The 15938-nt window shown below is 38.4% G+C and overlaps 1 long non-coding RNA gene across 1 annotated transcript; it reads left to right on the forward strand.

Annotated features, from left to right (window-relative positions):
* The first annotated feature begins 7781 nt into the window (after nucleotides 1–7781).
* Nucleotides 7782–15836, forward strand: LOC131195120 (uncharacterized). The gene is made up of 3 exons (XR_009154369.1): nucleotides 7782–7903; nucleotides 8646–8766; nucleotides 13989–15836. It is a non-coding gene; the product is annotated as an uncharacterized LOC131195120 (long non-coding RNA).
* Nucleotides 15837–15938: the final 102 nt, after the last annotated feature.

Consider the following 15938-nt stretch of genomic DNA (forward strand, 5'->3'; position numbering starts at 1 on the left):
TTGAGATGATTTCCAAGAATTGTAGTTGGTTCACTATCATCTCAGTGGTGTAAAAAAATCAGCTCCTCCTGTACAGACATTAAAGGCAGGCAGATTCTGACTTGAAAAAGAGTCTGGGTGGGGATATTATTGACAGTCTGAATCGTCTAATCAATATTTTTTTTTAAAAAAAATTAACGGTTTCATTCTAAAGACATTTCAGGAGAGAGTAAGCTAAGCTGGGGTCTGGGTCATGGCAGACGCCCCATTTTTCTTCCATTATTGCAATGCTAAATGGAACTTAGCTGGTCAAGTGTTTTAAATGGACAACTTAATATGGGGGAAAGAACTTTAAAAATAAATAAGGATGATGTCAGAACTAAGCAGATAGGAAAGCTGAGGAAAAGGTACACCACAGCTTCTCCTTTCCACTAGATTGCTACTCCAGATCACTCTGGAGTTGTTTTCTTTCTCCAGCTTCCAGGGGAAGACAATTGTCTACATGCATCTATGCTTTGGAGTCAATGCACAGTAAGTAAAGAATAAATTAATCTTTGCTTCTCTGCTGTTACTCTGAACTCAAACCACAACTTCCTGAATCTCTTCTTCTTATGACAAGCAGTTGTTAAAAGTTTAATGGATGGAGAATTTAATGGAAACTATCTTACAGACCACATATTCCCAATAGGTCTCCCATCCACCTACCAACCAAGGCCAACCCTATTTAGTTTCCAAGCCTGAGCAGTCAGCCTACTCCCACCGAAGCATATCTGCCTACTTGTCTATTTGATCTTAAATTCAAAATTGGCCTGAGACTTAAATGGTTTCATTTAAAACTATTCGACAAGATTGTATATTTGTTGTGGTCAAAGGCTTCTTTTGCTTAATGTATCATAATCTCTTATTGCTTTGAGGCCTCCAATGGAAGTCACCCTTGCTTTCATATGCCTGGATTGTATTGAAAGAAAGGCTAACACATCTAGATTTCAACAATCCAGATGTCCACTAAATAGTTAATACTCTATACAAAACTATTTTTTTTGCAAACCAAAACTGTTTGAAACTAATTGGAACATTCACTTTAATTACCTTCTCTTTTTCAAACCAACTGGATATCTGCTTTATTACAACATTAATTTTCTCCATTTGATACGCATAGAAAATATAATGCTTTCTCTCTATAAAATCTTTTGGATCAGATCGATGCTACTGAAAATATAGTCTATTGCTGGCACCCTCTGCCTATCACTCACCATTGCCTTTTCAAGTCTTTAAGAGCACCCAGCTGAAACGAAAATCTGACAGGTGATAAAGGCAAATACATTTGTCATACCATACTCTAGCTTTCTTAGTCAAGAACCAATGTCATTGTGCTCTGCAGCCAAATTAGACTGCAGCACATTTATTATTGATTGAACTGGTTAAATTACCAATTACCAAAATCTCCCAAAAGTTAACAATGAAGCACATTACAGCAGCTGAAAGGACCTGCAATGTCTCTGGATCCCAGTGGTTCCTTAACACTGACTACACCCAAAAATCTTGGAACTTGTTTATTATTCCAAAAGTGGAAACATCTCCTCCAAGGACAAGCATTGGTGCAATACTAATCTGTGTCAATGTTGATACATGTCAACCAGTGGTGGGTTTCAAAAATTTTTACTACCGGTTCTGTGGGTGTGGCTTGGTGGGCATGGCATGGCATGGCTTGGTGGGCGTGGTTTGGTGGGCATGGCAGGGAAAGGATACTGCAAAATCCCCATTTCCTCCCCATCAGCTGGGACTTGGGAGGCAGAGAATAGATGGGGGCAGGGCCAATCAGAATTTTTACTACCAGTTCTCTGAACTACTCAAAATTTCCACTACCGGTTCTCCAGAATTGGTCAGAACCTGCTGAAACCCACCTCTGATATCAACATTTTGCATGTATTAGGGTACAAATACAGAAATAGTTCCCCTAACAATAATTAAAATAGAAGAGAACACTCATAAAGTAACCAAGTGATTTATCTCTCTCCCTGCCTAATTTATTGCCTAGTTACAACTTATAACTACACCAAGGCTACTGGTTTCCATTTGTATGATTGATAAAATAGATTTGGGATGGACAAATTTTCAAACACCTTTGTCTTCAAATACAGGACAGTCCTGTTGAAGAGGTACCCTGACTATGACTAGCCTATTACCTGCTGTCACCATGTTGTTTGTTATATTTCTCTCTATGCTTCACATTTCTAGTGGACCCAGACGTATAAAAGCTTATGACTTAGGGCAAGGATAATTTCTCTTAGACACAACAGAGGAAATTAGGGATCAGTTGCTGGTTTTAGCAGCAGCTGCTGCTGCACATTTAATACCATGTGTAATTTGGCTCTGAGATAAAAGAAAGCATGAAGTTTGTGGGGTTGAGTAAAAGTTGTCAAAGGCTGGAAACAGTTCAGAACTGAAGGTGGCTTGAAAAAAATAAGCCACAAAGCCCTGTACAATTTGCATTTAGGGAATGATTCCTTATGAAGCTCAAACACCTGCATGGAATCAGTGTCTTACCAACTGATGGATGTAGAACTCTTTCCACTGGAAAGCCAAATGTTCTCCTGAGGTAAATTTTCCCAATGTTCTTATAGATAGCAGGTATTTGCAGACAGGCATGTGAGGGGACAAAAAGGGGGGAAAGAGAGAACTCCATTCTTTTTCTGTGGCAGTGATAGCAAGCAAGGACAGGTACCACAACTGGGACCAGAATTTCCATTGCTAAGCAAGGCAGTTGTTAAGTGAGTCACACCTGATTTTACAACTTAACCCCACAATGTTTAAGGGAATGACTGCAGTTGTTAAGTGAATTAGGCAGTCATTAAGTGAATCTGGTTTCCTCCATTGACTTTGCTTGTTGGAAGCTGGCTGGGAAAGTATCAAATGATGATCACATGACCCCAGGATGCTGCAGTCACTGTAAATACATGCTGGTTGGCAATGCCCAAATTTAAATCACACGACCATAGGGATGTTGCAATGGTCATAACTGCGAAGACCAGTTGTCATTTTTTTTTCAGTGCCTTTGTAACTTTGAACAGTCATTAAACATGGTTGTAAGTTGAGAATTACCAGTAAGCTTTCAAGAAATGGGACACACCCACAAACAATACATCCATACCTGTTTGCCATGGACCTTGGATGTCCACACATCCTTCTTCCATTTGAGTTGTGGGGAAAGAAATGTCTTCATAGCAGGGATGAAATCTATTTACCTTCCTTACTGGCTCGGGAATGCACGTGCCTCATGCGTGTGCTTGCTTCACTCGCGTGTGCGCACACATCAAATGCGCATTCAGACCTTCTGTGCATGCGCAAAACCTGCACATGTGCAAAACCTTCTGTGCATGCACAGAAGGTAAAAAACACATTACTTCCTGGTTAAAACCAGGAAGTAATGACACCCAGGTTACCAGATCCAGTAACGTTTCAACCCTGCTTCATAGCATCTGTAAAGGAGTTTGTTTGACGGGAGAAATGCTGATATATTGTTCAGCTAAAAGTGCACCATCTGTCTCCCCAGGAATGTTTGTTCTGCATAGTTTTATTCTCTGTCCCGTATGCATCCATTTCGCTTTAGCTTCTGGCAAACACATTTTTGTGTTGTCTCTTAAACTGGGATAATCTGTGCTACTAAGAATGACAATGGCAAAAGCATCGAGGACATCGTGTGCAAAATGCTGTCAGATTAATTTTGAGATCATAGTTACACTAATCATTTTGGCCACAGCTTTGCCATTTTCTTAAGAAGCTGTGTTTGCTTATTAAACCTGGAAGTGACAAGTTGAAGGTTTTTTTCATGTTATTTTATTTTATTCCCAAATTATTGGCCATTCTAAATATGTAATATACACTTATTCTCAGAAGAGGGATGCGGTGGCTCAGTGGCTAAGATGCTGAGCTTGTCGATCGAAAAGTCAGCAGTTCAGCAGTTTGAATCCCTAAGTGCCGCATAATGGGGTGAGCTCCCGTTATTTGTCCCAGCATCTGCCAACCTAGCAGTTCGAAAGCATGTAAAAAATGCAAGCAGAAAAATAGGGACCACCTTTGGTGGGAAGGTAACAGCGTTCCGTGCGCCTTTGGCATTTAGTCATGCTGGCCACATGACCACGGAGACATCTTCGGACAGTGCTGGCTCTTCAGCTTTGAAACGGAGTTGAGCACCGCCCCCTAGAGTTGGGAACAACTAATATACAGTATATGTGCGAGGGGAACCTTTACCTTATTCTCAGAAAAGCAACATTATAACCCCAAATAGACAGATGTGTTAACTTTGCAAGACTTCACTGCTGAGTAAACATTAGAAATGTTTTATTATGTAAAGGAAAAAACCCATAAACTGATAAATCCTTAGCAGTATATACTACATGAGTTTATAATCCTGTTTTCTTTTTATTCATTTTCAATTGTTTTGTGGAAGCAAGTTTGTTTCAGTATTTGGGTTCTAAAAATTTCTACTGGAACTCCTAATAGTTATTCTAAACATGCCTGTTTAAAGTTATATGGCTATTGCTACCGTAATATTATAAACTTTCACTCTTATAAGTGGCTTGCTTTAATAAAAAGTTGGTATCCAAATTCCTTAAAGTCCCACACTAAAAAATGGAACAATTCAGCATATTCCTCTTCTTAAGTCTTTAGCATGGAACAATTCAGTATTTCCAATTTGCCAAAACCTGTGATCTGTATCTTGCATTGAATGAAAACGTTTTTATTACATAGAACATTGAACACTGATCACAATAGAAGCTGGGATTAGTGCTGTGCTTACATTTGACCCTCTCTAAAATTTCAGTTTTATGATCACAGGTCATGAAGACAAACTCTTTTCTCCCTCTCATTTCTTCCTCTAATGAACCCTGAACAGGAATATCGATGTGCAGAGTTACATCAACTTTGCGATCCTAAATTGCATTAGGGTGGTCCTATATTTTATATTAGTTTCTTCACCAAGTCCAAGATTTTTTTTTCTGTATATATTGGGTAATTCAAGAACAACCAAACATTAACTTACCATCAGATCAAAACTTACTCATGTTACAAATGTTAAGCCAAGTTTTTTTTAAAAAAAAACAACAACACAATCTGTTTGAAAACAACAAGATGGATGGCAGAGTTCCCAGTTAGCACTTTGAGGCAGATGTGTAAATCAAAGCCTGTGAGAAATTATGCAATTACATCATACAACTTAATTTCCCCAAATAAGTTTTTTTTTTAAATTCCCAGCAATATCTGGCATACTTCAGGAGGGAAGCATGATTGAAAGGCAGGAAATAGAAGTAGTTTCAGCCACTCACTACGTCAAGATGCTTCCATAAAGGATTCTGAGAATTTGAAAACTCTCCATAAAAGGATTTTGAGAACCAAGTGTTTTGCATCTTTGTACAAGAGGAACAAAAATAGCTCAATGTGCTTTATATGAAGAAAACTCCCAGTTCCATTCCTAGCAACGGTTTAAACATCATGTAACAGTGATTTGAAATATCTCGTGTGTGAGAACCACTGTTAGTCCTACTACCCCATCCTTTCCCATTCTTGAAATGGGGCCTGAGCAAGGACTACAGATCAGGGGTGAAATGCTCCCGGTTCGGACCTGATTGCCCGATCCAATAGCGATGGCGGTGGGTGGTTTGGAGAACCGGTAGTGAAAATCTCTGCCCCACCCTGCCCATGCCCAGCTGAGCCGCGCGATCATCAGAAGGTGTTTTTTTTTAAAGAATTTTTTTCTTCAGCCAAAAAAATGCTTTTAAAAGTAAAAAAAAAGCCTCTGATGATCGCACGGCTCAGCTGGGATCGTTAGAGCCTTTTAAAAGCCTTTTTTCTACAACCTCTTCGGCCAAAGAGGTTGTTTAAAAATGCTTCTAAAAGGTTCTGACGATCCCAGCTGAGTTGCCTGATCATCAGAGGGTTTTTTTCTTTTAAAGGCAAAAAAAAAAAACCTTTTAAAAGAAAACAAAAGCCTCTGACGATCAGGCAACTCAGCTGAGATGGTCAGAACCTTTTAAAAGCATTTTTTCTACAACCTCTTTGGCCAAAGAGGTTGTAGAATAAATGGTTTTAAAAGTAAAAAAAAAAAGTTGGCCATGCCCACCCAATCACATTAACCCCCGCCACCAAGCCACGCCCACAGAATCGGTAGTAACAAATTTTACATTTCACCACTGCTACAGATCTCATAATCTCATAATCCCCAACCAATATAGCTAAACTGGCTGGGCAAATTGAATGCTCTAACTCAAGGGTATCAAACTCGCGTTATCACAGAGTCGTCACGTGGTGTATCGCGACTTTTTTCCCCTCCGCTAAACCGGGTGTGAGTGTGGCCAGTGAGTGATGCATCCGGGCTGCGGGCTGCGAGTTTGATATCCCTGCTCTAACTTCAGCAAAGAACAATGGACAAATAGTTTGACCTGATATAAAAAGGCTGCCCCTTAATTGTGAAGTAAACTCTGGTGTCAACCCCTTTTTCTTCAGGTAGATCTCCTGATAGAGATTAGGGTCTAAATTCTAGCTAGAAAAGTTGGGATTTGAAGCCCAGTCCATATAAATATCCCAATAGGCTGGGAAAACTGGCTGGGTTCATAATCAACCATAATTTACAAGCCAGGGCTTGTTTTACTCAATCAACACAAACTCTGCAAAAATTAAACACATTATTACTTAGCGCAGTGTGTGAATTCAGTCACGAATGGCTTTTTCTGCTCTTTCGGCTAGCTCTCAGCTGGACGATACACTTGTAATAGGCTGTGTCACACCATTGAACTAAATACATGCATATTTCCAGGTTCCTTCATGCCTATCTGCCTGCCTTCCAGCAACTCTTTATACCAGGGGTCTCCAACCTTGGCAACTTCAAGCCTGGCGGACTTCAACTCCAAAAAGCTGGCTGGGGAATTCTGGGAGTTGAAGTCCACCAGGTTTGAAGTTGCCAAGGTTGGAGACCCCTGCTTTATACAATATTATGGCTGTTCAATTAACAGATCAAGGCTATCGAACTGAAATTAGAAAGAAGCTGGAGCTTTGATTCAAACATTGTGCTACAGCATATCTGATGCTTTAGAAAAGATTTCTATTTGCCCAGCTTTAAGGTCACCTGGTATGAAGGTTCACCACTTACAGAAAGACATTGTGAATGCATATCCTGCTACTTTGTTCTTCTGCTGATCCCCGCCTTTCTACAAAATGCAAGGAATCAGAGGAGTTAAGAAGGATAACTGAAAATAAATCCACCAGGGCTTGCCAAAAGCAGAATAATTTTGCCGGGTGCCAGCTTTTATTCATAAAGCTGCATTGACTGACGTTGTTTTTGAGGAATTCCAGCAGTGACAGTCGGCTCCCAGCCTTCACGCAGGGTTTCTAATCAATGCCAGGCAGTGTGTATTCTGCAGAATCTTTGGATTGTGCAGCTTTTTCAACAGTACTCAAACTCTAGAGAACTGCTGAGGAAAGCATTTTTGCTATATAAGCATTATCTATTCACTCTGGAATTGGCTGGTTTTTTTTTTCCTAACAGCGTATCTCATAATGAAAATCAGGCACATAATGGCAATTCCAACCTATTTATTAAAATAATACATTTGCCTCCAGTGGAAAAAGCATAAGCACCGAGACGACGAATTAAGTCTGACTATGTTCAGTGGGGCTGTAACAAAATGATCTAAGAGGAGCAATTTGGACAGCTGGCCTGTGGAGCTTCTATGGCAGGAGGGAGGTTCCTCTTGCTTTACTGTAAAATCAGGGAGAGTGAGGGGGCAAAACGCACTCTGACTAATATAGAGAGACTGATTTCAGTCTGAATCACCGCACAGAGATGGTGAATAGTAACGTTAACAGACGGATCACTGCAGCTGCACACTTCTGCACCGTACCGAATTTGAGCCACTGCTTTGCAAAGGTAGAAAATATATATTTATATATTTATGGCACTGATCAACAAGCTTATTCTGTGTGAATCAAATAGATTTAGATCTTCCTAAAAAACCCTAACTTTGGGTTAACTAAGATACAATTTTTCCTCTGCAGTGTTAATTGGCTGGAAAGAGGTTTTTAAGGTGGGGTGGGTGGGGTGCGAGGGTTAAACCATGTCATCTATATAGGCACACAGACTTCCACACTCAAATCAAACAGAGAAAAAACTCAGGAAGAAAGTCTCTTAAATTCATAAATTATGGCCGTAAGGCCAATGAAACTGATTAAGAGTTTTCTATAGCTTCTGGTTTCCAAGGTTTTACTTAAATGGTTATTGTTTTGTTGTTAGTTGCAAAGTCGTGTCTGACCTATTGCGATCCCATGGACAACATTCCTCCAGGCCTTCCTGTCCTCTACCATCCTCTGGAGTCCATTTAAACTCATGCCTGCTGCTTCAGTGACTCCATCCAGCCACCTCATTCTCTGTCATTTATTGCTATGATTGGTGAATTCTTTAAAAGTCTTCCATTAAACTCTAAGAAAGGAAATTCTAAAATATGCTTTTTTCCCTTCAAGAACTGGTTGTTCGACTTCTTCTCATGATGATTCATTGTAATTTTTCCCCCTTTCTCAAAACAGCCTTATAGGATGAACCCAGAAAGTATAAATGATCAACCAATTTGCCTGCATTTGACTAGTATATTTCTTCAATTTTTATCTATATTCAGGTTTAAATCGTTCTGTGGCCAAAACAAATTGGGTATATTTTATTTTTATGAGCCGAGATGTACAGCCTCAGGATATTGGTAACATCTGGAATAACTAACTGCCTGCTGAAGACATCTAAAGGTACCAGGAATTTGAGTTATGCAAGAATATAAGTGAGAAGAAAACTTTTCCATTAAATTTATCAGGGCACTGAAAGGAGATCTGTCTAAGATAGTAAGTGCGAATAATAATGGAAAATGGGCACCATTGAATAGCTAGGTACAAATAAGAAGAGACTGCAGCACAGTCCATATAGTGGGCATTTACAATTTTACTCTTTATGTATGACTTGCACAGCTTTGCTAAGCAACCATTTGCAAAACTGGATGTCTTATTGAAACACTGTATTGGATAAGTTCTCATCTTCTCATTTTTCTAAACAATTCAAGATATAGAAAAAGATAATTAATGTAGACAAACTTTTACAGGCAATACTTTAGCCTATGCCCATTGAACTAGTGGAGAGTACTATTTGAATAGGAATAGAAGTTTGAATTTATCTGAAATCTTGGAATTAGATTTCTATTATTGTTTGTTCTGATCTATGGGGACGGAAATTTTGTACCACATTTCTTTGTTTCTTTATAGTATATATGGATTTAGTGGTCTGTTCCAAGAAAATATAGTGGCCTCCACGGATGCTTCCGATTCTGCCAGTTACTTTATTTGATGCAACAATGTCTCAAACATATAAAGAACTCATTCTCAAAATTGCTCTGGATTGCTATTGGGATTCTCTGGAATAAGATTATGCCTTAGCAATATTTACATAGTCCATAATGGAAAAATAAACAAGTCTGTTGCTATAAGTCTACAAGTCAATAAACATTGCTTTTTACCATATACTTAAATTTGAATGTCTAAATTCTAAGTCATCCAGTTTATTAACAAAAAATCTTTTAAAATTATATCAAGGAATCATGATCTTGGAATCTCTGCAAGATAATCCTAATAAAGATTGACTTGATAATAACAGCTAGAACTGCTATTTGAGAATTATGACATGGAAATAATATTTTTACTTAATATTTAAGTAAATATTAATATTTTACTTAATAATATTTTTATTAATCATACTTACCGTATATACTCGAGTATAAGCCGAGTTTTTCAGCACGTTTTTTGTGCTGAAAAACGTCCCCTCGGCTTATACTCGGGTCTATACGGCTTATACTCGAGTTTTTTTTTAAGCCTCGGCTTATACTCAGTATATACGGCTTATACTCGAGTTTTTTCTTTTCTTTTTCACATTTTGCGGACGGAAGCCCTGCCGGTGCAGTGAGAGGCGGGCGGGGAGCCGCCAGCCTTCTCAGCTGAGGGAGGGAGGCTTTCCCCAACCGGTAGGTGCCTCATTTCCCACCCTCGGCTTATACTCGAGTCCCCAGTTTACCCCAGTTTTTGGGGTAAAATTGGGGACCTCGGCTTATACTCGGATCGGCTTATATTCGAGTATATACGGTATATACCGCACCATGTCCCGTAGGACTCAGGGCGGTTCACAGGCATATTAAAAACAATATAATAAATAAGCATTAAAACCCAGTTAAAACTAAATATTATCATGGCCTGATCACTAAAACAGTAAAAACCGGTAAAACCCCCATTAAAATTTAACTAAAACATTTTATTCTTAGGCTAGTCCCACACGCTGAAATAATAGAGTCTTCAGTTCACGTCTGAAGGTCCGGAGGTTGGGGAGTTGTCGTAGTCTTAAAGTTATGGTTCAGTTACTTGGGTAACGTCACTTACATCCCTCTCTCTTAGCCCAACTCATTTCACAGGGCTGTTGTTGTGGGGAAAATAGAAGGAAGGAATATTAGGAATGTTCACCACCTTGAGTTATTTATAACAATAATAAAGGCAGGTTAAATAAGTACATAATATTGTAGAAAATTGAATTTTAATATTTTTTTATATTTTGATCTTTGTTTTAAATCTGTAAACTTTGCTTTTCAGTTATGAATAAGTCATATTCTGAAGTTTTATGAATCCTAGATATGGTTCCATAATGTCTCTCTCTCTAAGGTCTCAGCATGACTTATTTTTAACTCAACTTATAACACTTAGATATATTAAGAACAAGGGTGAATGTAACCCTGCTTGGAGACATAGTAGTAGCAAGAATATCTGAGAGGAACTTACGTGTAATGACTTATTTATTAAAGAATCTTAAGTGTAATGAGATACTAGTGCTGGAATCTCTTCAGTGATATTAAAAGATGGCACATATTTAAGGTGTTTCATCTCAATTAAAATGCATCAGACTGCAAAATATATCTATAGGACTACAATGTACAGTCAAGTCCCATGCATGCTTATCTAGATATACCAGGAAAACTCTTGTATCAGTTTGATTGTGATTGGGCAAAACAACGCACCATATAGGGCAACGATTTTTGAATCAACGTACCGCAAATGGGCTAACTTAAAAAATACGTTCAAAATCCAGGCTCCATGACTTCCATGGGATTGAAATTTGGCAAAGTGGTGCTGCTCCATAGTGGAGGCAGTCATGTGATCATTCTTTCCAACGCTTCCAGCTTCTTACAAGGAAACTCAATGGGGAAGCCAGCAAGAAGTTGAAAGTCTCTCCTGGTTCCACTGATCTTTAATAAAGGAGAATATTTGTAGCTCAGTGTTGAAATGAGGGGTCTTTGGGTTTTCATGCAATGTTTCATTACCCAAGCTAGGTAACACCTAGTAAGGAGTAGGGTTTGCTCTCAGTTTATATTCTAGTGCCACGATGGCGAACATATGGCACACGTGCCCAAAGTGGCATGCGGAGCCATGTCGCCTGGCATGCGTGGCGTCGCCCATTCCTCTTCCGGGTTTTTAGCGCGCATGTGCACACGACGATCAGTTGGCCTTTTTGCATGCGGCAGTGCCGGAAACTAGATGATCTTCTAGCTGGTCTTCAGTTTTCCTGCGTGAGCATGTGTGCCAGCCAGCTGATCATCTCTTGAGCATGCACGCCAGAAACCCAGAAGAGTAGCTGGCTGAAACCGGAAGTTCATTTTTGGGGGCATGTATGTGCCCTGGGCAGCTTCTCTTCCGGGTTGCGGCCCAGACATGCGTGCACTCCCTTTTGGGCACTCGGTACCGAAAAGGTTCACCATCACTTTTCTAATGAATTGTCCTGGAGTGGTCTTAGAGGTTCTTTGGTTGGGCTGTTTACTGTTGGCTTGTTTGGCAGCTCCTTGACTGGGATGTTGTTTACATGATTGAAAGCCATTAGAATATAAACTGAGAGCAAACCTTGCTCTTTACTAGCACTAATGATAAGTTTCTGAGTAATGAAAGTTCTGCAAGAAAACAACCAAGCTCAGAGATCACCAAAGAGCCCACCCCTCCCCCTGATTTTTGCCTGCCCATGTTCAGTCTACTTCTCTGTTTAGATAAGGAAACATCTCTGAAACGATGACCCAATTGGTCACGGGTTGTCTGGTCGCAAAATAAAACTATTAAGTTTAATAGGCTTATTTACAACTACATTCTTACATACAATTATGCAGAAGAGCATTGCACTTAAGATTCAATTTACCTTTAAGTAACCATGTACTGCCCTTCCTCTCTTTTGACTTGCATTATCTTTCCCCACACAAGAAAATAATTGTTTTGTTCTGCCAATTAGAAAGTGTAGCAAGAGAGACGACTGAGTGCCTAATGTGAATGGTGGAATGTTTTAACCCTTATCCTAGAATTCCACTGAGTTTTATACATTCTGGTCTGCTTACATGCCTTACTGCAGCTTAGTGGTAATTTAAGGCTGGCACCACCCACTTTCCTAAGGCAAAAGAATATCTTGATCTGTTTTCCTTCTACCTTATGAGACAAAAAAAGATCTCAAACCTTGAACTTAATTAACTAGTGATTTTGAGGATGGAAAATTAACTTTATAATATCAACTCCTGGCCTGTATAGCATTGAGGTACGTGGCTACAGAAAATAGGTTCAACATCTTTTAAAAGAAGAATGAAACAAAAACACAATTCTATACAGTGTTTTAAAATCCAATTCATTAAAAAAAATTGAAAAGGAAAACTGCTTTTGTATTTTAAAAACTCAAAATACCCATAACAATTACAAATGATTGATATTTAGCCCAGATAAAATTACAAACAACATAGTAACTTTCAAAAATTGCTATGACAAAGATCCATAATGAGACAAGGTAAGAAGTTAACGTACATGAAATAAATTGAGGTTTAGATACAAAACATATTAGAAATAAATATTAGAAACCAGTTTGGTGTAGTGGTTAAGGCACCAGGCTAGAAGGTGGGAGACTATAGCTAAAGTCCCATTTTAGCCATGAAAGGCAGTTGGATGACTCTGTAGCAATATTCTCCCTCAACCCAATCCACCTCACAGGATGGGTGTTGTAGGGAAAATATGAGGAAGAAGGAGTATTGCATGTGTTTGCAGCCTTGAGTTATTTGTAAAAATAATAAAGGCAGGAGATGCATACAGAAAAATACAGAAAAGAAACATTTGAGCATGTCTGCAAAATATTCACACTAATCTCATTTTACTATACTACATAAAGACCAGGGCACATAGAAAATTTTATATGCTTGTGGCTTTCAGATGTTAATCTGCTACAACATCAAGTAAGATGTTGCTAAATTGAGTTCAGAATGATTTCTGTCTTGTGCTTAGGGCTCAACATTGTAAACTAGGCTCAGTGTGAACCAAGTTTGTCATATTAAGGTGCTTTGTAATGAATAGGTATATTCTTCCACATCTTGTTATTTATTATTTGTAACCCGTCTTTTTATTTTTATAAATAACTCAAGGCAGCCAATATATCCAACATACCTTCCTCCTCCTATTTTCCCAACAACAACGCTGCGAGGTGAGTTGGGCTGAGAGAGTGAGTGACTGGCTCTCTGGTTATGGCTGTGTTCTCCTATGCCCATCTAAGGGTATAGGAGATTTTAGATTTTTGCTTTTATACCTTTTAGTTTTTAATTTATATACCTTTTATAATTTTATCTTATTTTTACGCTTCTGTAATTCTTTTTAGAAGTTCACTCTTTTTAGATTTTTATGCTTCTTTTCAACTATAGTACCCGACCATATGCTGGGTTATGCTCATAATAAAGGCTGACTGAATAAAAGCTGTGTTCAGGAAGTGTAAAAAGTCTAAAAAAAAGCAAAATCTAATGTCCTGACATAGTTTTTTTTGCTCCATACAATTCATGGCTTCCCAAAATCAGGGCTGATGGCTGCAAGGCATAAATTGTAGAAACTGCTCTAGTCCGTTCCGTAACTCTTATGCTTTATTTGACTGCTTTATGCAGGGTTATAAAGAAGATGCTCATTCTGCATTGTCTCCCTGCCTGCCCTCCCCTCCGCAAATGATGATCTTCACAGGACAACATTATGGAATATAGAATTTCCTAATGGATTTTCCACTGCTGCTCCTCTCCCACTTTATCCAGTATAAAACTGAATTAAAAATTTAATTTCAATTTACTGAAAAGTTGGCAGCAACTAAGGGACTCTTAAGGACTGCACAGAAAGCCCGGGATGGATATAAATTATTAACTCATAATTTAACATAAGCACAAAAATACACCAGTAAGATCTTTTTCTTCTGCAAATTATAGCATTGAATTTTTTAGAACCCCGAGTTACTACATTTGCATCATAATCAACAAAGTTCCACTGCAAAGACTAACCTTTGCCCTTTATTGACGTTGATTCAAAGACCTGCCCAACAATAAAGTACCTTTAGTCTTACTTATGAATTGATTTTATGGATTTTCCTAGTGACACTATTTATATGACTTGACTATGTGATTATGTTACACACATTCTAAATACTTTTAGCACATGATAATAAATATTTAAGGAAGATCATGTTCATCACTAAAGATGTGTGAAAATTTGATTTACAGTTTCACATATACATTTGGTGTGCATTTCTGTATATTAATGCTGTGTTTCCCTTTCCAATTTCCTGGTCACAATACATCAGAATTAATACTAATACTATCCCTCTATGAAGCCATGCCATATTTCCTGGGTTACCTAAGTTTCTGCAGTTTCTTCATCAATGTTAAATTAAAATCAAGCTGCTAATCCTTAAAGTAAAATTAAGCTGCCTTTGTAGCTAAATTATTTGGGTTTGTTCCAGGCAACCGCTGCTCAGGTGAACAATAAAATATTCTGTTCTTCACATATGTTTTTGCTGATTTTGAATGAATTTTTTTAAAATGGAATTGTTCTGGAAGATACTTTATGTGCAGTGGTGTGTTTCAAATTTTTTTACTACCGGTTCTGTGGGTGTGGCTTGGTGGGCATGGCAGAGGAAGGATACTATAAAATCTCCATTCCCTCCCCAATCCAGGGGAAGGTTCCTGCAAAATCCCCATTTCTTCCTGATCAGCTGGGACTTGGGAGGCAGAGAATAGATGGGGGCGGGACCAGTCAGAATTTTTACTACCTGTTCTCCGAACTACTCAAAATTTCCGCTACCAGTTCTCCAGAACTGGTCAGAACCTACTGAAACCCACCTCTGTTTATATGCCACCTCCTTAATTTCTCATTGGTTTGATGCATTTGCCCTATGATATAGTGCTGAAACTATATCGTGAATTACATTAACCTTGATGGAATTTGACCTAAATCTACATTTATTTAGTAATAAGGGAGTTCAGTAGGTACTGGTATTTAGCGGACCTTGGTGATTCTGGAAAAGCAAAGAAAAGATTGACCTGGTTAATACATACCATCAAGAAAATCCCAAAGCCTCGGAAGTCAAGAAAACATTCCGGAAGGTAACAGCAAACCACTTCCACCCTGTTGTCAGAAAAGAACCTGACCTCTTCATGAAACCAGGAGTCAAACTTTATTCTAAGGAAACTCTCATTGAGCATATTTCTTCTTAGATTATAAGTATAGGTAAGATTATATTTACTTGAACTTCACATTTGCCACTTAAATGAACATGAATACCTTTCTTTCCTTTGATGTAACTTTATTAAAAGCAAGAAATATTTCATGTTGCATTTCAGAGAGAACTTAGACATGAAAACTGAGACTATACTGTGCCTTGCTAATGAACATAAAGCCTATGAGAACTGCCAGTGTCGATTGTATTTATTAATGATGTAAAAAGCTTGGGCTGTGAACATATAAGGAAACAAGTGTAGTTTTATTCACTCATCAATAAACCTCTCATTGTTTTTCTTCTTTGTACATTGTGATTAATCATCCTAATGTCTATTATTAATGGCAAATTGTTG

The sequence above is a fragment of the Ahaetulla prasina genome, chromosome 3 (genome assembly GCF_028640845.1).
Source record: "Ahaetulla prasina isolate Xishuangbanna chromosome 3, ASM2864084v1, whole genome shotgun sequence".
Classification (NCBI taxonomy): Eukaryota; Metazoa; Chordata; class Lepidosauria; order Squamata; family Colubridae; genus Ahaetulla; species Ahaetulla prasina.